The following is a 22,350-nucleotide window of genomic DNA, read 5'->3' on the forward strand; positions in this document are numbered from 1 at the left end:
GGCTTTAACGACTTTACAGGTTACGCCGGCCGTTTCTGGCTTACTAGACTTATTTTTACCACGTAGCCGGATAGTCAGTCCTCGCTACGGGGGGACTTGAACCCGGTCCTGCCATGTGGACCGGTACCGTTTATCGCATGCAACACCGGGCCGCCACAAGGTAATTACTAAATTGGTCATTTTATAGTTTTCGTTGAAAATCCAAGATTGCAAAGGAGTGCACCGACTTACAAGGCCATGATAATAGATTGGCAGATCTCATAGCACTCAATCGCCTATGAATTAATAGACTACTTAACCTGTTATACTTTTTTCAGAAGTAATAAAGTATAAAATTAATACAGAAGAAGAATAATTAATTAAGAGAACTTGTTAAAGAATACAAAAGAAGGAAAATGGCAAATATCTAACGATCATAATAATAACGAGGTAGTATGAATCTCTGAAATTTGTGGTCGTACGTATGATAAACTTAAAGTTCACGATCAAGTCCCTGTTACACCACCTGGCTACTACAGCCGAAACAACACCGAAGCCACTTAAAGGCTTAAATAAGCCACTTGAGTTCATGTTGCATTCACTCTCCACTTCTTTCGCCTTGCTTGGATTCCCTTGGTGATTGATTTAATTCCTCAATGGACGCTTTTCATAAAAAAAATAAACAACAAAGGAACAGCTTCCATCTGACACTTACCCATTAAAAGTATGTGTCACCGAAAGGATCGTCCTGTTTGTCTACTTTCTTTGATATACCGACATGGCGATGAAGTTGACGAGGACTCCGGGTTGTAAAAAGTTTTAATTCAACCATTCATTGCTACGATCCTGCCGTTCAACTTCAAATAATTACGCATCATTGGTTAACGAAGTACTTGAAATGTCCTCTTCTTCTCTATACAGCATTTGTTCCACTTAAAACCAAACTCGGGAGAAAACAGTTCTCACGCATCAGAAAAAAGAAGGTTTTGCCACTTCGTTCCCAGGCTACTGAATCGACCCATTTAGTTTACTTTGATTTATTTACTGTAGTAAATTTCTCCTGCCCCAAATGTTACTTCCTTCATGCACTCGATCGACTTTCTCGTGTAACATCGTCCTACCTAATGGCTATTGTGGCGTGTGGCCTGACTCCCTAAACCTGATACGAACCATATCGTAAACTGCACTTTTTGCATACGATGCGAACCCAATTTTATTGTCGCAATATTATTGCAAATAAACGTACCATGTCGCAATTAACACAACCGCCCGAACCATCAACGGGTGGGTTCGCGTCGATGTCCAACACTGTGCGCATTTATCGCCCTGGCGTGACGAAGGAGATGGAACCTGTCAAAACACTGCTCGCTTGTACAAACGGTACTGTGGAAACTGTAACCTCCGAAAGGCTTCAAACCTTCCGGATGTATTGAGCGATACATGTCTGTGTGGACCTCTTCTTCAACGCATCACGCGTACAGCAGATAACATCGAAAAACCGTCCCGATGGACGCGCGTTGTTTGGGTATCGTTGAAACAATTTAATTACTTTAGTGCTTGTGCCGTGGCCGCCGCTTTCACGGCAATAACTCGGAAATCGATTAGATGCGGTTTCCCGGACCCCGGGATTCTCGAACCTCGTACCCGGGGTCGTCCGGGTGGGCATGCGGGTGATATGTTTTTTTTTCTTCCTCTTGTTTTGTGCTTCTACTTTACCTTCCAAATGAGGCGAAACCAAACTTTGCCTTTTGCACACGGCAAAATTGTTTTGACAGGCAAATCTTCACGGTCTGCCACCGGAGTTGCCCGATGCTTCCCATCATGTTTTACTGGTTGCCGTGGTCCTTTTGCGCTCAACGAGGGTAGTGCGCTGTGTTTGGAAGTAAATTAGTTACAGAAAATTAAAGAATCCGTTTCGGTAGAATCTCTCTTCCGTTATGCGGTGTGGCCGGAGGGAAGATAATTAGCTTGTAGGCATCGGTTAACGTAAGCCCACGGAACTCGTCAAAGGTTTTAATGTTCGTGAGAGAAAATCGTTTCATAGTATTAGTTTCATTATTTTTGGAGGATGAGTTATGATTGTTTTTCTATTTTAAATGATCCTTTTTTAACTTCCAAAAACAGTATAAGACTTGTGTTCTTTCAATAAGATTTTATTTATTCAAAATATTGCTAAACGATTTAAGATTTAGTCGATTTAAAATGAAATGAATCGGATTTAAAAAGACAAAAACTGTGAGAAATTTCTAATAGAAGAGAGAAATTTGTGTTCTATCTTAGATATAACCAATTACACATAATATTTAGTTAGTACCTTTGAAGAGTGGAAAGGATTTTGTAAATACTTTCCCTTGCTAAACCTTCACCACTCTTATAAAACAAATTTAACCCAGGTTTTCTTGTCCCCGAGAAAACCGTTTCGATGTTGTATCGGCGAAGCTGACTGTCATGTCCATATGCCGATCTGTGCAAGATCAGCACGAGGTCGTTGTAATGTCCTCGTGATGTCCTTTCCAGGGTTACTACGAATATCCTTCAACAGCACACGGATCCCAACAGTTGTTAAGCGAACGGTTACGGTTACGGATAACCGAAGGGTAACCGTGAAAGAGTTACGTTGTAAAAATAAAAATAAAACTAAAGCTGAAAATAAAATAAAATTCTTCGGACAGTTTCGCATAAAGGAGCGTTATCTGGAAGATTTACGATTTCGACTTCCCCCGGCACGGTAAATACACTGGTGGTCCTGGTGGTCCAGGCCAGGCGCTTTTGGTACATACCGAGGGGCTCAAAGGGTCGGGATACTACGGTATGCTCCACCCCGGTGACAAACGTACAAACATAGATTTACTAACAGATTTCCACTGTGCACACATCCGCGCCGGATATCGTGCAAAAAGGACATGGAGAAAGATCCTTAAAAGCACCCATCGGCGTACCGCGGGTAATCGTGGCCGAACGGGGAATGAAAGATTTTTTCCGTTTTTATTTCCGACTCGGTGTGTGAATGTGTTTGATTTCTTTTTTTTAGTTTTTTTTTTATTTCGCTTTTGTTGTATTAACGATCTCCACAACGTGCGATGTTAGCACTAATAATAATAATAATAATAATAATAATAATAGCACTAATAATAACACTAATGTGTTGTAAAATCTAGAAAAAGGCTTTAGAAAATATCGCAAAAAATATCTCTTTTTTTTCATTTATACTTTGAAGTTCGAGTTTAGATATGGAAGAACTCTTAAGTTTTGAAAGATATGAAAGATATAAAAAAAGGAAAAAAATGAGGAAGAGTTTAAATTAGTTAATTTAAATTAGTTAAATAATATTTGAAAAATATTCCGTATGCTGAAATCTTTGTACTACACTGTAGAAACATCTTTTTTTTCAATCCTGTCCTGGGATGGACCTTTGTGACATGTGCTGAGTATCCATGGAGCAAGAACATACATCCCATCCTACTAGAAACGCACCATCGTTCCCAAAATGCATTTTCTGCACATTGTGAGCAAACTGGAACTAGAAAAGGATTCCTCGTTTTTTTGCGTCCTTTTGTAAGAGTAACATACGCAAAAAAAAAAGAATACTTTGTCCCACTTGTGATGCCACTTCAAACAAACATACGAATTTCCCACTTGTCCATTTTGTGTACTCATACGTGCCAGAACTCCGCACCGGTGGGAGTAGGGAGTCGTCCAGAATTTAGCATCGAAAAGCAAACGCCAGGGATGGAAGAACTTCAGCTCGGATAGGTTTATTTATTGCAAGGCTTTGGAGATTTTGGACACGGTCTCACACACACGCACACGATCGGTGTTTCCGTTCGATGGATTTTGTGAGCGTCCGACAAGATTTAGGTGCCAGTGTCATCTCGATCTAAATACAAGTGATTCTTTTTTTGCGCCTTTGCAGGACAAACACACAAATAGTCACAGAAAATCGGGATTTTTTTTGCTGGTTGATGTAGGAAATCGGGTAGTTCTTCCGTTCCTTGCAGTGGCCTAATGGAAATTCGGAACCGGGGAAGACAGTGCCGTTAGTGTTGGTGTGATTTACAGAGAATCCTGTTGTAACTCGATCGTTTGGGCAATACATTCAGAGATTTACGGAAAGAAGCCAAAAGTTATGACCATTGGTGGATGTTTCTGGTGCCGATGCGCCAATCTGTGGTCGTAAATTTTTGGCACAGGTCAGCTAGTAAACGCGCGCCGCTTAGATTGTGACGCGTAGTTTTAGTTGCTGAAAACAAAAAAAAGCCTAACTGGGACGGTAAAGAATTCCCTTTTGATGACGTATGTGCTACTGGAAGGATATGCACATTTTTGGAAGGTTTGATTGATAAATATTTTTCACTGTCAGAATAACTTATTACTTGTTCTGCGTACAGAAACATCTACATATTTTATTTATGATTGAGTAAAATGCATACTTTTCTTTGTAGAATTTTGTTAATTTATTTGAATGATAACCTTCCTTGTTTTAGAAGATGTGATACTCTTATTTACCACCATTTTAAAATCCTCACATACTCCCTCACTGTCGTTACGGTTGTCACTTGTCTAGCTGGTGTTTGCTACCATTACTTTCGTGGCGTTCCATCACCATGGCTAGGACATCCTTTTTTTTCTTCTTTTGGGCCTGTTTTGTGTTTGAAATGTTTCCACACCGATGAAGCTGCTGGAAACAGCCGAACCATCACCATCACACAGAAGCTGCCATCGTCAGCCACGATGCGAAAGGCAGCATCAATTCATTTTCTTATCCTTTTTAAATTGAACAAAGCGCACATTTCCCTTTCGGGGCGCGCTTATCAGCGGGACCGTATCAGCCGTGGCTCTATTGTCTTCATTTTCCACCATCACCATCACCATCAGCCTCTGTATGTTGCTGCCCTGTGTGCGTTTTTTGGTGTGATGGTTTAATGCTCTGTCCACCGAGCGCCGCTGTTGCTTTTGTCGCATTAGACAACATTGACGCGCAGACGAGACAACCGATGGCGCACGGGTGTGTTTTTGGTCGGATGGTCGTGACAACACGCTTTTCTGTTGAATTTGTTCTTTAGCACGCCAGCAACAACAACAAAAAAAAACAACAAAATACCATCAGCTTCGTGTTTTGGGTGTTTTTGGGGTGGTGTAGCATTCCTTTGATGCCTTTGTCCTGCCGGCGTACGGAACGAGTGATCCTTTTCAGATCCTTTTGCACAAGGCCAGTGCTCGATTGACACGCTGCAGACGGTTGGTTTGCGTACAAGATGGAGGACTCCGTTCCTTTGTGCAGTGAGCACAAGTTTTGATGGTTCACTGGTTCTACAACAAGCGGAGTGACGGTTCTGATGAGAACCAAAGCACGATGAAAGATAGTTACGATGGTTAGATTAAATTTGCTTTTATTCAACCGAATATTGTACTGCGGAGCGACACGCAGATGGGTTTGAAATCATATTAATCAACAAGTTTGAATACGTTTGCTGCATTCATTGTAATTGGGATAGTTTGATGTTTGATACCATTGGTGCAAGAACGATGTAAAATAGCTAAAAAGATCTGTTGATTTTTACTATTTTTATCATTCGTTACAAGCTTTGCTACATGATGGAATGGAATTTGTCCATACATTAAAATTTATATTGATTTGATATATTTTTTATTGTTAAAAGGCGATTGTTAAAAGTCTAATTCGAAACAGTTTCCGCTGCTTAAAACTTTTTTTAAAAATCAACTTCAACCCACACAACCGGCAACGAAGCATAATGCGCGTTGATGGATTATCCCAAGCATAAAAAGTAGCATGACCTCAGTTTGTATCACACACCCAGCAAACCCAACATATCGGTGCGTTTGGTGTTCGTACGTACCAGAGCCTCCTTAACCAAGAAGTAGGAGGAGCTGAGATAAACGCGTTTAGTACAAACCATCAAGATTTATGTGCATCGTGATAAAAAAAAATATTCGCGAATTCGCCAGCGAACATTTAACAGCACAGACAGAACAGAGCCGTAAAAAAAGCGGAACCCAAAACCAGTATATGTAGCTTCAGCATGTAAACAGTCAATGTTGCTATTGATAGCAGTTTGGCTCGTGTTGTTAAGTGTCTCCAACATGTATTTAACAAACTAATTTTAGCGCACTGTAATAGCAATATAAAAACATTAAAAAATAATACTTAAGGCTGTATAAATAACTTTAAACTCAACTTTATGAAATGTTTTGTCTCCAAAAATAGTGAGCAAAAGACTTCACACTCTTTTTTTGAGAATAAAATTCCACATGTCGCTGATGAAAGCATTAGAATAGATTTTCTCTAAGGAAGAACATTGAAGGATTAATGTTCTCCAAATATTACTGGGTAATCCATAAACAGAGAATTTTGAAAATTGAAGGCATATTCAAATGTCTTAAATGTATTGAGGTCCTTGAATATTTTAGCAATACATGGACATCTGAGCTATAGACGAGTTTTTGAGCATTAATAAATCCTAATCATGTGTACGTCTTATAAGACGAGTCTTGTCCCTATTTGTCGATGTATAAAAATAAAGAAGCTTTTAAACCACGAATCCATTGAGAGTTTACTGAAGATTAGTACTGATACCCTATCATAAAATATATTCGACCATTTAATGTCTACATTGGATATGTTTTTAAGGTTTCTGCTCTAATTGTTGAGCTCTGAACGTTTAGTAAGAAGATTGTGAAAGATTTATTCGGAAATAATTCAACGGCATTGAAGGACTATCTTTCGTTGAAAGGCTCTTTTACGAGTGTCTATTGGAAGATCAATGATGGCATTTTAGTTGAATATTGCAGGAATTTAGGCGAAGTGTAACTAACCACACAAACTTAATTTGAGGATAGCAAAAAATCTATCAATCTTCCTGTTTCTGAACCAATTTTCATCAGTTATTGACTACTTTTTTTCCGAAGAGATTTTTTTCCCTATCATCCCACTTCAGATGAAGTATCGCTTAGTTTGGAATCGTTACCAAATTTTCGCACTCGATAGCGAATATTGGATCGTTATCGTGCGTGATTGTTTACCACCGGGGGTGCCCGTCAATCCGTCAATCGGTACCGATGGCCGAAACTGCGCATCTCTCGCAAATCATCCATCAACGACCTAACCATTGTAGTGCCACCGGCTTCCCAAGCTGCTCCCCACCCTTTGCCTTCCGGTTCCGGTTGATGCGATGATGTTTGGCTTTTGTTTTTCTCCGTCCTGTAGAGAACATCCGTACCGCGGACCCATGCGTACAACCGGGAAATAGATCCTAAATAGTCAATTTATAATCGGATTAAACCTAGCAAGACACGCGCACGGTCGTCCGTTTGCTGACGCTACCCTTTTGTTTATTTTGTGCCATAAATAACACCATCATCATCGGCTGCGAAAGTTCACTATCGTAGGTTGGAAATCGGAGCAGAAAAAGAAGACAAACAAAGCAAGAACACAAATCGAACACTGGTCTACTGGTTGGAAGGATCATCACGTGTGCTGGGGCATTGAAAAGGACACGAGAACACGCAATCGACGCTTCGTTTGGGGGTGTTGTGCAAAAAAAAGGATCCCTCGCTCGTTTCTGGGGTGGAATTATTTTTGTGCTTTTGCGAAAAGCAACGTTGGTATTTGTGTGACCGCACCTGCGTCGGCGTCGTTCGGCCGAAAGACAGCAAATCTTCGCCGAGTCTTATGCACCCTCGCACCGGTCGTTCCGGTGCTGAATCTATCGCCCGAGATCACGTCGTAGAGCGCACTCGCAATAAACAATCCCCTCGTCAATCTGGTGCGCTATCTGTTGGCTAATATCAAGACGCTTTTTGCTGTGATTGCACCGTTTAACATTGCTAGATTTATGATACAGTGAAAGGGCAATGTGCGTGAGTTTGGTGCGAACACTAGCGCTCACAGTAAGACGCACGGTTCGGATAAAAGAAGAGACAATCAAACTGGAATTAGTCCATAAGTGGGAAAATAATAAAATGGTTTAGCATTAATGTGAAAATGGACAAAATCTTCTACATTTTTGGGGAGTTATTTCTTTGGTTTATAATTAAAAGCACCTTTTTTTTATCTAATACAACAAAATCATATTTCTTTCACCCTTTTTCTGATGTTATTGCGCACTCGTCTGTTGGGTGCATTAGTTTTACACCCCTGAACAAGTCCCGGTGGGGTTCAAAGGATACTTAAGCAATGAAGCATTCTTTTTCAGTGGAGAAAAAACACATTTCCACACTTAACCAGGACCTTTTGTTACATTATGTATCTTCTGATGGGTCTTTGTCTTTGTAGCCGATGTGTCGTAACCGTTGGTGCCAATGACTCGGGAATGGTTTTCTTTGTACTATGTACCCGTGAAGAAAGCGTCATTTATTTATTATTTATTTCTTTGATTATGACGGCTTTACGCCATATTGCCAGTTTCATTAACAAAGAAGTGTGTGCAATATTCACAAGGAATTTGCTTTTCGCATTTTTGTAAAGAAAGCGGCTTATTGAAAAGAAAATAATCTTCACTATTCTACAGTTCAACTCATAAATATAAATAGCAGGTAACTGATAAGGGTTCATTGTGAACTGATCTGTAACTGAATGGTGTGAAAACTTAAAATTATATGCATGTTAATACTTTGCACCAGAGTGTCAATTTTATTGCATTTTTTGATTAAAAGATATCATTCAAATTGGAGATAAGATAAGGTTTTTATTCGCAAATCGTTATACATATTTAATGACTGCTCGATAATTTAATACAAATAGCATGAGCTAATCTTTTTTTCAAAATTATTACGAAAAGTTTGACATTTTTATAAAAAATCCAATAATGGCAAGCTTCACTACATGATTTCCCAGTGATTGATGTACACGGGGCTTTTCAAATTTAACAAATTTGTAATTCTATAAATTTGCGGCAATTCAAGAAATCCGTATTTTTATGGCTTTCCACTTAAATAGTGTATTCGATGAAAATATTTATTTGCAATTAAATTAATATGAGTGTTGTAGCTATAAATTAATCGCTAAAAAATCTGTTAACGAAGAAAATGAAACAAATGTCATTGTTGTCGAAAGACTTCAAAATAGCCGTTATTGAGTAATGGGAATGTCTTCCAAAATACCTTCCCAGCGTACCTTTTCTAGGAACCTTAACCTGAACAGCAATAGCTATGTTTCAACCAAAGTTATGAATGAATTTTCGTTGTGATCCGGTTTATAAATGTCTTCTTGTTTTAATTTCCCTCTTGTTTCTCCATCATTCCTTCCTGTTTAACATTGCTCTTCCGTCCATCAGTCACGTTGCGCACACGTTGCCCCACGATCGAGTGTTTAATTGATTAAAACGTACGATCTAAACTACCCACATGCATCAACCAGTGCTGGCGTCCTGCCAGTTCTCCGTAAGCTCCCATTCGCTAGCACTTAACGATTAACCAAGAACCATGTCAGATTAGCCGTGGCAGACGGTCACCGAAATTGTCGTGCCGAGGCGAAACACCTCTTCCGGTTGTTCTGGTTTCTGGTAGCATCCAGGCGCGATCAACACGATTGTAGCTGGCCGGGAATCTCGGCCTGCTGGTACGGTGGGACTGTTCATTAATTTTGAAATCCGATACGTTACCTCAACCCCGTTCGGTGCTGCTGTTTCCAAGCAGAATCTGGTGCTGAAGATTGATTTCTTTTCCGTCCCGTACGGACTGTTTAGCATTCTTTTGCTGGGGCTCTCTGCACGAAACGCTTGTTGCAAGCCCTCGGTCACCGCCGATCGACACTTGCGACACATGAGGGTGGACGAGCGAACGAAAAAACAAAAACCAGGGGATTGCCTTCGGTTGAATTAGATCCAGAAAACGGCCGCGCTAGGACAGAAGTCAAACGGACGCAGCAGGACAGCAGGTTGCTGACGATGTCTCGATTCACGAGAAGTCGTTTCGAGCTAATATCCCAACGGGTGAAGAGAAATCTCGATAATAATACACACGCACACCCGTACAGAATCCGTTGGCCTGAGGCTCCACCAAAGGTGATATGATTGATGCCAGATAGAGCGAAAACTGACGGAACAATAATGATATTTATTAAAACACTGATCACAACCGGAATCGAAACGGTACGATCGCGATCGGGCCAGAATTGTGAAGGTGTTTTAATTTCGTTCGAGCATCGCAGTGGTCTGATCGAGTTCCCTTTACCAGCGCCACAACTCCACGCTATTGCTCTCACGAGTCTGCAGCCAGGGCAGGCTTTGGCTTCGTACGGGACCTACGAACACCAGTCCAAATGGTGATGACCGTTAGGGTTGAGAAATAAAATTAATGATTTTCAATAGAAGTGGTAAAATTCAGTAGCCATTCGGACGCGAGTTTGGAATTCGATCCCTGCCCAGTCTCCTTCGGGGTGGGTCACCCTCGAGGCAATCTTGGAGTTGTCGAGATTTTCGATACACCATGCAGATGGAAAACCGTAGCCTAAAGTAAGAGGATCGCTAGAGGTTATTTGCTTGAGTTGTTGGAGGGGATTTGCTCGGGAGGAAAGGCGGGGGGAGCCTGCAGAGGGAGGACGGTGGTGAAGAAAAATTAACACCAAAAACTGTATGCTCAGCCGTGCTCGTTGCATTCAACTGACAGCCTGGCCAGGACATGGTCGCGTTGGTACAGATGCACTCGACTGATCCTGTACCGCAACAGGGCGAGTATCATTATTAACTGCACTGTCACTGGATTGTGCATACAATTTATCAGAATAATTTATTACCAACTGAGCTACTGCTGCCGCTACTTTGCGGCCACGATTTGTGAGCATTTGTGGGCGTATTAAAAAAAAAGAGTGGAAAACAAACATTAGTTACACGGGTTGTTTACACTCGTTACAGCGACTGTTCGGATGGTAAAATATAATTATTCTGTTTTGCTGTTCGATTGATGATGTTTCTAAGGTGTAGAAAACATTTTAATATTGCTTGGAGATAGTATTGATGAAAGTCACATTGAATAAAATGAAATGAAGAATTGCTTATTAAGTGTATTAATTATTTAATAAAAATATTAGCATAAAATTAACATTAAAAAAATTAGGATCTTTAATTTAAATTACTAAACATTCATGCCAAGATATGTTGTACTAAAAAGTGAAAAAAGTACAAAGAATGTTATATGATAACAATAAAAGAAAAAGTTAATGAAAAGGAGTAAAAGAACATTGGAACAAAACAGCAAGAAACCTGACAAAGAAAGCACGGTAACTTCCCGGAACCAAACAGAAGTAAATTCCTTACTTATCTTCTTCATTAGACGCACTTACGATTGCCCGTGGGTGGGACCCAAAACAAGACGCAATGTCCTCAGCGTCCTCGCGCCCCCTGCATACCCCAAAAACTAAAACCACCCCCTGGGCACCCTGTGATCACTCGCACTAAACATAACTCATCGCCCAGGCATAGAGTAATAGTGTGCCTTCTTCCATACCACTCGGGCTCGGGCGTTGTCTTTGTTTGCCCGTGAGTTTCCCTTCGCCTTCCGAGAGGTCGTAAAAATCTCAGCATGAATTTGATTTGTTAAACGAAATAAAAACCCACAACGAGAGGGATAAAACCGAAACCTGCCTGAACCCAAGCCCACCCGGTGATGAAGCTCAAAAAAAGCAAGAAGCCTGCGTGGAATATTTCACGTGGAATAAGCAAAAGTTTCCTATCGTTTGAGCTGGTTGGCGTGTACATGGTCGTACGGTTTTGTGATTAAGAACAGTGTACCTACTGCTTTCTGTGCCATTTTATTTGCTACCCTAGGAGGGTGGAAACGTTGCTTTTTTGTGCCGGGTCGTTGTACCTCGCCAATCAACGATTTCAATGGTTGACCAATAATATGAAGTTAATTTTCCTTTTATTTCCACCCCAATGTCCCTACGGGGACCGGGAGCCAGGGGGAAGCTTCTATCCACTTCACATCACGGACCACAATGGCCACAGGGAACGAATGTTAACAGACCAGACAAACATTAAGCTGTGAATTGTTTTGACACATTGGCACCCAACAAATGGTTGGTGATCTATAGAAGGAATCCTTTTTTTCTTTTTGTTTTGTTGGGTAAAAAGGACTTTTTGTGTACAGTGAAAACCTGATGAGAAACGGGATTTTACCGTTGATAAACGATACGATCGGTTTATTTATGCATTTGTTTGACTGGGGTTACCGTGTGACATTGGAACATAAAGGATCTATTGTGTGACAGATGATGTTCGTTTACCGTTATTCAGAATCTTAAGGATGACTGGAGTAGTTGGGATCAACAATATTGATAATTGGCAGGAATACTAGGAAGGGAAAACAAACAAATGAAGTAAGCAGTTAAGGTAGTCTAAATATCAAAATATTAACATAAAGTATTATTCTAGTGGGAACTGTTAATAATTTTTTTCAAATTTTTTGAGATCTATAAAAAACATTTTTTGTTCACAAGATCACAGTTTCCATATGCTCATTTAAACATGATCGATATTAAAAATACAATCGAATGTATAGTGACAATGCGGAAAGGTATTTTATCCGTTAAACAAACCCAACCAACGGAAGCAAGATGGAATGCATCGATCAAAACACCAGAAGCGCCAACCGAATCCTTAATAGATTCATAAAGCAACAAGAGCAAATGTTCGAGGGTGGGCTCGATGAATGTCGCGATCTACTAGCCGCTGTCATTCGCGCTCAGCATTCGTTCAGCATTCGGTTTGGAATACGGGAGACGTAGAAAATACACTTAATTTTCCTACATTTCTCTTTGACACCGAACTGGTGACTGGTGTGTCCCATTGGTGGCCAAACTCGGTGCCGATGATGGTGATGGAAACTGATCAGTCAGACTGGGCTTCTGTTTTACCATAGAGATGAAAGATAGCTTACAGCCGTGCGAGCGAGGTACGGTGGTAGATCAGACATTAGGCATCTGCGTCTGCGTCCCGTACACGGTGAAGAGGCAGAATTGCCACCTTTTAACGAGATATCGAACGCACCGAGCATTCGAGCAGTGGAATCTAGTTCGTTTAATCATATGCGTGTCTTCGTTTCGGTTCGTCTCTTATGCTTCCGTTTTGTGGCCATGAACATCTTTCAATCATTGACCGAAAAATTACCGTTTTGAAGGAATTATCATACATCTTACCCTGCGAGGGTAGCACGGGTGGTATTCTGAGAAAATAGTGAAGGAAAAGCAAACGAAAACCCTGGGTGTAGGTGACAAATATGAATGAATTCCAATCAATTAGACGAGCGTGATAAATAATCTCTATGCTGGGAAGACATTATTAAACGTCACACAAGATACGTAAAGTGCAGGTTTTACCGGTAAAATATTTTATTCTGAATTACTGATGTACCAAGCACACCAAGATTTTTGTCTGAAGTATCGAAAATTCCACAAAACAAAAAGCAATCGATTTTGAAAACAATTACTGAGCGATAAAGTGATGTCAGTGTAAAAGAAGTCGACTGATGAAGAATTGTAAGAAACTAATCTAAAAACTCTTAATCATAGAAAATAACAAATTTAGACACTACTCAAAAACTTGTATAAAATCCTTTTAAACAAAACAATCTGCACTTTGCAACACCTCTCATGTGTGCAACTCCCTTCAGCATGTCGCACGATGTAAAGCAATGCGAACCACACACATATGCCATGGCTCATAAGCACGCGTTCATTTCACTCCACTCATGCCGTGATATTGATCAGCTTCCTCAAACTAATAATAACCATAATGGATGCATTGTGGTACAACGACATTGGGGCATACGCTTTCCACGCTTCTTGTCACAGCAATAATCCTTGGCGCAAGCAAATACGTTGCTTTGCTTTCCGATGCAAAACCGGGATGGTTAGCGTATGGTGCAATTTGCTCTTGAAATTGTTTTGAACGATCCCCCGAACAAAACCAAGACTCCTGAAAGACGAAAGGTGCAGAGAAGGTGGAAATGGTCGATCACGGTGGAAGGTTGAGCATATGATGCATAGCATGCATTCTTGAGCGGAGGTGAAATGCTTTAGATTGATCGATCCAAAGTGGTAGAATGAGTGGCAAAAAAACGAGTAATGAAGGAACGGCAGCACCATCAGGATATGCTTTCAACCGGAGAGAACACCACACAGATGACACACGAGCCACGAGTGTGCTGTTGGTGGGCCCAAACAGCTTTGTGCGGCAAGTGGAAATATGTGTGGTTTTTCTTTTGCTTTTTCTGCTTTACAAAGTGCGACATACTTTTGTTTTTGCACCTACTCCTGCACACACGCGCACTCGATGCGAACATTGCGGTTGTTGTTTTTTTTCTTTCTTTCCTTACCCTAATCAGAATCACGATGCTTCACAAGACGTAACGGCGTAAACGGCTTCACAAGACGGCCCCACACATACGGTTTTTGTCCCGTTCGGTCGGAGGAAATAGGTTCCATTGTTGAGGCAAAAGTTCAAGTGGCATACCACCACCGCGTGTACTCGATCGGTACCGGCACGGGTTTGATTGAAATTATTAGCTACTGTTAAAACAGATTGTAGGCACGCGCCAAAAACCACTTTACCTACAGCGAAGTGTCGGGCAGGGTTCGTGGCTTGATTACATCCACAATATGATGCAACAATGAAGAAGGGAGATGATTGAGAAGGAGAGAGAGAGAAACATACACCGACCCGGATGGTAACAGGAAGCGGATGTTAAGCGTCACGGTGGTCTTCAAAATTGTTACAGTGTGCGAAAGACATCGACGTTGCCACGATAAATCATTTTTTGATATAATGGCATATTAAAAAAAAAACAAGTATTTTAAGGTATTTTCTTGAAGATAAGACTAATGCAGATGAAGTCTTTGATTTCAATTCCTTTCCGTTTTTTCTAAAAAAAGAGTATGATTTTACACGGCTATTAATTCATTATTATTATTTGATTATTAAATCAAAACCAATTAATTAAATTATCGTCTTTATTAAAAAAAATATAGAAAAACACGTTACCTTTTACATTTGTTTTCTTACTGTTTTACGCAAGAAAAAAAGGATTTTTGCCAAGGGATTTAATAAAAAATTAAGAAAGACAGATCGAAATTCGCACTTCCATCTGCCGGATCGAACGTAACAAAAATTGTTCATAAAAACGCACAAAACTGTTTTGCTTCGCGCTTTATCAGCATTTCAGCGATATCGCCAAGAGTTCGTCACTGTTTAGCCATACATAAATAAAACTCCCCAACTAACTGTCAGTGCGGGTGGGTAGAAAAAAAGGCCCGATTTGAGATACGCATTAATTTTAGTACCACACGTGTCCGCTCGGTGTCCGTGTGCCTGGAAGCGATAAAGCAAAATGGGAACGTTACCTTCTTCACTTTTGCCAGATAGTAGTAACTCAGAAGAAATAGCTATAAAAATTGAGCACAAATCTTTATGCGTTTTTTGGGTGATACCAGCGACCAAGCGACCGTTCAATTTCCAGGAACTTCGATCATCCGACCGTTCTGGTGCTGGTGCGTGTAGCAATACGGCGTGCACTGATGTGTGCCAACGGAAAGACGATAGCGACGCGTAAGCAAAAGCAATAAAATCAATAATTTGATTCTGAAATAAATTAATGATAATAATGTTTTATGGGTATGGCATAAAAATGGAAAAGATTTAGCTTTCTTTCATCGAAGTCACCGGTAGCAGCATCCGCCGCCTCAAGATCATGTTGGATGCCGCTTATAGACTGTTGATTTAGCCCACCATCCCACCTAATGGGGGCGGTACGGTGTGCGGCTTAAGACAGATTTGTTCTTCGCTCGATTGATTGTTAATATGCGTTTCGGTTTTTTGTTTTGTCGATTTTATGAAACCTTATGCTTTTTTGTTTTGTTTGTTTTCCCTTTTGCTGATGAAAACGCCATGTTTTATTGAGTGCCATCCAAAACGGCGACAGATGAGTGGCGGTTGTCGTTAATCTTTTAATTTTAATTTTTATAGCCAAATTTAGATTTCATTAACCGATACGCTGGTACGGATCGCTAACCTTCCTCACCTTTGTGACCGCAGCCGGCGTAAGGTGCGCGTGAAGGTTGAGCGCATTGTTTGCGTTGTCAGCGAGCTGCACTAGGCACGGGTGTTTGTCCAATGAAACACTTTTGGATGAAAGAAGAGAATTTCCTTTCGTTCGTTTTTCCGCTAGCTGCATGGTTAGAATGGAAATGTTAAAATTGAATGTTGAAAATCACACATAAATATATGCGCACCATCAAACCGCGTGGTGTATAATTTCTATTAGGCAATCATTAATCTGTCAAAACTAAATGGCGGCTTTGATGCTCATTTATCTCAAGAAGCTTGCAGAGCATCGTGATGTGACCTTTTTTTTTGGTTTAAAATCCAAACTTAAAAGCAGCATAGCTACACACAGCCATGGAATATAGAGCAAACTCCTGCAGCGTCTGTATCTTGATGCTCGCGTAGAAACACCGTTTGCCGACGATGAAATCGGTTTGTGATAATAATCGATCAGAACTTTGATACTGATGAGACTGCAACAGACGGCAACTCGAAACGTTCGAAACGGCTACCGTACAGTTCTACCAAAAAGGCCATTCCGCTAACGGCCTTATGCGCTTGCGGTTTGGTATAGTTGAAAGGGTCTCCTGGTCACTGGTACAGAAGATGCCGAAGAGCATCCAACTGAAGGCCATTAATTAGTACATCAAACCACCCTTTTCATTAAGATACATTATCTCGCGCGGCTACCGCATTGAACGTGCGGGCTCTTGCCCTACGCAACCGTGAAGCCGTGTTCCGCGCACGGTAAGTTTGAAGCGCGCAAAAATCACGGGACGGCAACCTGTCAACCGCCTACTATCGAAAGCGCCATCCATCTCGACGTGCGGCACACTGAACCGAACACGATCACCGTGGGGCCGAAACTAAAGTGGCTTTCGCGATGCGCCAAATTGACGGCGAGTCCTTAAAAGGTCCTTCACTCCGCAGCCGAGGTAACCCGCGCGGAGGATTTGTCTACGGTTGGTTGCAATGCAGCTGGTTTGGTGTTTATTGCCGACCATTCGATGGTGCTGCACACTTTGCTCCGTCATCGTCATCGGTTGATCGGTTGGGACCTGGGTTGGATGACTTTCGGAATTTGTGTGCCGATTGAGTCTAACATCATATCATCGAGATTCTTACACTTCACCAGCATCCAATTAGGGAAGATCCCGTACATTGTGGGTAGGAGGCCATTGAAACACAAGAGCGAGAGTGCTTGGCTGAAATGCGGTAGCTTTTGGTTGAGATAATGAAAGAAAGTCTAGGATTGTTTCTATTAATTATTGTTCAATAACGTTACGCGCTATTGTCATTGGAAGGTCAATGCTGTTCCTGTGACAATAAAGGAACTTCGCTTTGAATTATTGCTGCTCAAGTACAATGTTTCAATGCGTTCCTTTTAGCATCTCTTTGTATGGTGATAAAGATTCATGTACCGGACATTAGTCAGAAATCATTGAATGCTACTCTTGAGACTACAACTCTATTTTAGACAATTTATTATAATCCTAGATAATAAATAATTGAACAATAATGTATGTGACTAAATTTTACATACGTTTTGAATTTGATTATGAATACTTAAAGTATATAAATATAAGTTGGATTGATTATACTTCGGAATACAGAACTAAAGGAACAATCCCTGTTAATAAAATAATTAATGAGAATTTCCAAGAATTTCACTCAAAAAGTCTTTAAAACTCCTGAAATTTTGCGGTTGCAACGTTTTCTTCATTCAAACTCCGGACAACGTCGGAGCTTCATAAATAGATTCAAGTGAATAGAATAAATCACATACTTACTATGTTAAAACTAACCTTTCTAAATGATAACTTGTTACTAAATATTCATATTTTATAAAAACTTTTTTATTTCATAGGTGCCAACAATTGCAGCGCGAATCGAAGATACTCCTCGCACCACCATCAAGGTATTCGTCATATCTTCATTAAAATATCACTGTTTTCCTGTCATCATTACTTAAAAATATAATTTAAATTACATGCTTTTACAAATTATTCCTTCTGTCTCTAATATAAAATTAGATAAAAAATCATTTTTTTAATTCTGAACAAAATTTGGAAGTTTTTGAAAAATTCAAAGTATAAGAATACCACCAGTTGTGAACTGGCAGACCGAACATATTTCATAATCATAAAATTAAGATCTAATCGATGCCAGTGAATGATATCAAATGGTTCTTGTATATCGGCGCAATCATATAAAATTAATAAGCAGTTTGGTTATAGTCTGGGAATGAACAAACTTAGTTACAACATGAAGAATGTCCGGAATGAGAAACTGTTCGCAATATGAAACAGAACGGTAGCAATAGAATAAATGGAGTGCATTTATGACACGATTCTTTACATTGAGATTATATTCCAAAAGAGTTTCTTTTATCATAAATTTTACATATCTTTTTTCAGTTTTATCGCCATTTTAAAATTTTTGTGTTAAGACATTTTAAACTTTTCGGTTTTTTAACGCGTTTGTACATTTATTTGGTTATTTATTTATGAAATCCTTATAGTTATCCATACAATGTAACGTTTTCTCCATATAATTTCATAATTTCATTTGTTCTATTTACACGTATTTACCTTCAAAGTTCATTACGTATTTTTATTGTAATCCATTACAATACCTTAAGTTATTACGTTTTAAAAAACAGATCAACAAAAAATGATCTACATTCAATCAAAATCTACAACACCATTTAGTCACACAACTTTTATACAGTGTGTACGGACAAACATATTCGAATGTTTCTTGGATGAAAAACCTTCTCACTATCTGTCACGTACCCACGATATACGATAAATCTGATCCGATCGCAACCATAATCAATTAGTGGTCCAATTAAGTTATTCCCAAACCACTGGCAAGCGATTACACACCGTATATCTGTAAGATCTTCAACAAATCTCTACACCTGCTGGTGAAATCGTGCCGTACGTGCCAGTACGAAGGAGAATGTATAACCAAAAAAAAAATGGCAAACACACATCTTGAAGTGCTCTTCTTATGTCACCTTGGCCTTCGCCTTTGTTCTCGCTTATCAGTCACATACCAAAGCCATGCTTACTCATGTTACATGTACTGTTTCCTAGCACACAAAAAAAAGCTTTGAGTAGAACCAGGAGAAGAAAACATCAACCATCAACTGCTCAGCTAGAGCTGGTCTGAAGCGATCGTTCCGTGCACGGGCGCGATAAGATTGCATCTGGCACGTGATACGAAGCTGTTTTTATTGCAACGACATTTTACGTAGTTTTTGAAAGTCTCCGTCTCAGAATTTATCCCATATTGCAAGAAGCAAAATTTTACTCAAATATACTGAAAGAAAAAGTTAGACTAAATTATCCTTCTACTGTAAAACTAAAGTATATTAAACAAAGTTGTCAAGCTGGGTCTTGCAATCTAACTGCCATCATTGAACAACACCCTTGTTTCGGTACGGGGTGCGAAATGGAGATGCAATCGGAGAAAAACATGCGTTCCTGATTAGCTTAATTGAAAATCAAAAGATGCGAAAGGCAATGGGAAAAACTGCACACCCGAGTACCGTGTACTGATAAGATTGGGGCCGCACACGTACGTCACCGAGAACCCGAGTCAGAACGTACGAGATGTCGAGAGGTATCGCAAAATGCTTCTTCCACAACATGCAACCTTGACCGTTCTCCGGCCGGTGAGGAGGTCTATGCGATGGCAGCTGCCGGCCGGCCTGGCTGAAGTGGCGCCAGGAACGTGCTGTTTTGCGGTTGTTAAACGTTGTGGCAGGTCCTGTACCCTAGAACAAGCGGCATAGGCTGATGCTGTGGCAAACGCACCGCAACAGAACCGTGGTGCAAATATCGTGTTTGCTCACGCATATTAGTGCGATAAGCAGCGTTGTGTGTGTGTGGGTTGGATGGAAAATCCAAAAACCATTCCCAAACGACACTGATTCGGTGTACCGTTTCGGAACCGAGGGAACACGGTGACCTACGGTTTGGTGAATGTTTTAATCAAGCTCTGGTAAAGATTGCCGATAGAAGACTGAAGCCTATTTTTCCTGTTTGAGAGACCCCGGGCAGATGTTTTCTGTGTTTCCCTTGGTTAGTTTATATGGGCTTCTTAATGTGGTTTTCCGTTCGTTAGTGTTCATTGATGGAAATTAATCTCAACTAAACCATCAAACGAACAGAGATCTAGCCATACCAGGTAAGGTATGTAAGGATGTTAGACATATGGAAAATGTTGGGAAAAAACATAAGCTATGGCGAGTAGTTCTATTGTTCTGATGAGTAATAGCAAGAAATATATTATTAGTAAAATATAATTTTATAAATAGAACTTAAAAATTCACATTGAGTCTTACTTTTCTTGCAACACTTCTTCAAATACCCATAGAAACATTTAAATACCAGGATGCTTTTGAGCTGTACGGTTGTCTATTACTGTCCCCATGTTTTGAACTCCTGTCCTCCTCAGTGACTGTACCATCTGAAACCCACTTTTTGATGCGTGTGTACCATGAACAATTGGAATACTCAACAAACCGGCTGTACCGTACGATCAAAAGACGTCACCATCCTACACGAATCCTTCAATCGGCCCCTACACCGATGCACAAACAAAACACTGTGCCAAACCGTGGAGAAAGCCACCAACAATAGTGCAACACAACAGCAGCATCAACATCAAAAGCTTTCCGTGCTGTGGTGAGTGGTTTGTAAAAATCCTTGCGATCGTCCAACGCTGATAAGCGTGAGGACTCGGCACGTTTGCGTACCGATGGTAGTCTAAATTTGTCCACCGCTTAGGGAACTGGTATGTCCTCACAAAGCGGGTAGTAGGAAGGTTTTTCGAGTTTGCTTAGGCAACGGCCAAGATGGTTTGCCGTGTGACGTATGCAAAGCACCTACGGACAGCTATCGGAACGAACTGTTCTGTTCACCCGGGTTTTTTTTGTTCTTTAGGTCTTTTTTGCCAGTGTTTCGGGGACACGTTGTGTCGACGTGTTTGTAGCTACTGCTCAGGTACGAGGCACTCTTGCCCCCGGAGAATGCCCGAACACGCATGTATGAATATTGTGATGAAATTATTAGAGATTTTCATCGCAAGATTGGAACCACAAGATTTGGGTCTTTTGTTTGGAAAATATCATCATTTCGCTGAAGGGGCGCCGTTCGAACGTTGAGCTTAACAAACAGATGGTGCGGGTTTTGTGCAAAAAAAAAAACACAAGGAACTAATTGTTGTGTTTCAACCAAGGGCCATTTTGGAGCTTTCGGATCCGACAATCAAACGATGATTTTTCACTCATTCTATCAATGGGAAAACAATATTATGATCACACGTTAGGGGCAGTTTGTCACGGTGAATGAAGAATGCATATTTCGACCACCATCGTTAGTGTTGACCATTGTGTTTGTTGCTGGGTCTGCATCCAGCTGGGCCGGAATTGATTGATGTTCAATTTTTCACTCAAAAGACAAAATGACAAACATGCTGAACGGTGCATGTTGGTGGTAGTACGACCAACAACACAGTTGTCTCATCATTTGTCAAGTATTGGAAGGTGCGATTTGGTTCGTCCTTAAAGCTTTCCACTGAATCTCGGAGGTTATCCGGACTGCGGATGCTGCTACATCTCCACCTTCTTAACGGATTCTGTCTGGCGCCAGCATTAGGAAGACTTTTCTCCTTTTTCCTCGGGCTGCTGGTCTGTAATCTCTTGACCCCGGGGTCCTAGAAAGGTCAAGCTTGTTGAGTTATGGTTACCTGTTGCCTGTGGGCCTGCTTTTGGACGGGTTTTACGAAAGCGATGTTGTATCGAGGTTGTCCCTTGGTTTAAGCAAAACAGTCAGTGGTCTCGTGTGTTTCCTTTTTTCAATCCTTCATCTGCTTTAGTTTGATTTTCAGAAGTGTTGTCAATCGCCCGCATCATTACTGGTAGAGAATTAATTTGATATTTCTCAAGGTTTTATTTGTGGGAAATATGTGGTATATTAATAAGAAATATTCATCCACAAATCAACAACGTTCAATTAAAATTTCAACCTTTACTTTTTGTCTATAAAATAAATTAAAATTTGGTTTCCCAATTTCCATCTAAAAGCATTTAATTTTAATTATTAATATGTAAAATAACACCTACTTCAATTGTCTTTTTCACCCTGAAACGTACTAAAGAAAAAAAAACAAACCATCCACCAATTAATTTGCCATTGATTCGTGGCAAAGCATTTCACTTCCATCGCATGATATACTAACTGTGAATAGCTTTCCGATGGCCACCGTTTTCACTCATGCAATTAAGTTCAATTGCAACCGTCGG

Source organism: Anopheles funestus, chromosome 2RL (assembly GCF_943734845.2).
Source record: "Anopheles funestus chromosome 2RL, idAnoFuneDA-416_04, whole genome shotgun sequence".
Taxonomy (NCBI): domain Eukaryota; kingdom Metazoa; phylum Arthropoda; class Insecta; order Diptera; family Culicidae; genus Anopheles; species Anopheles funestus.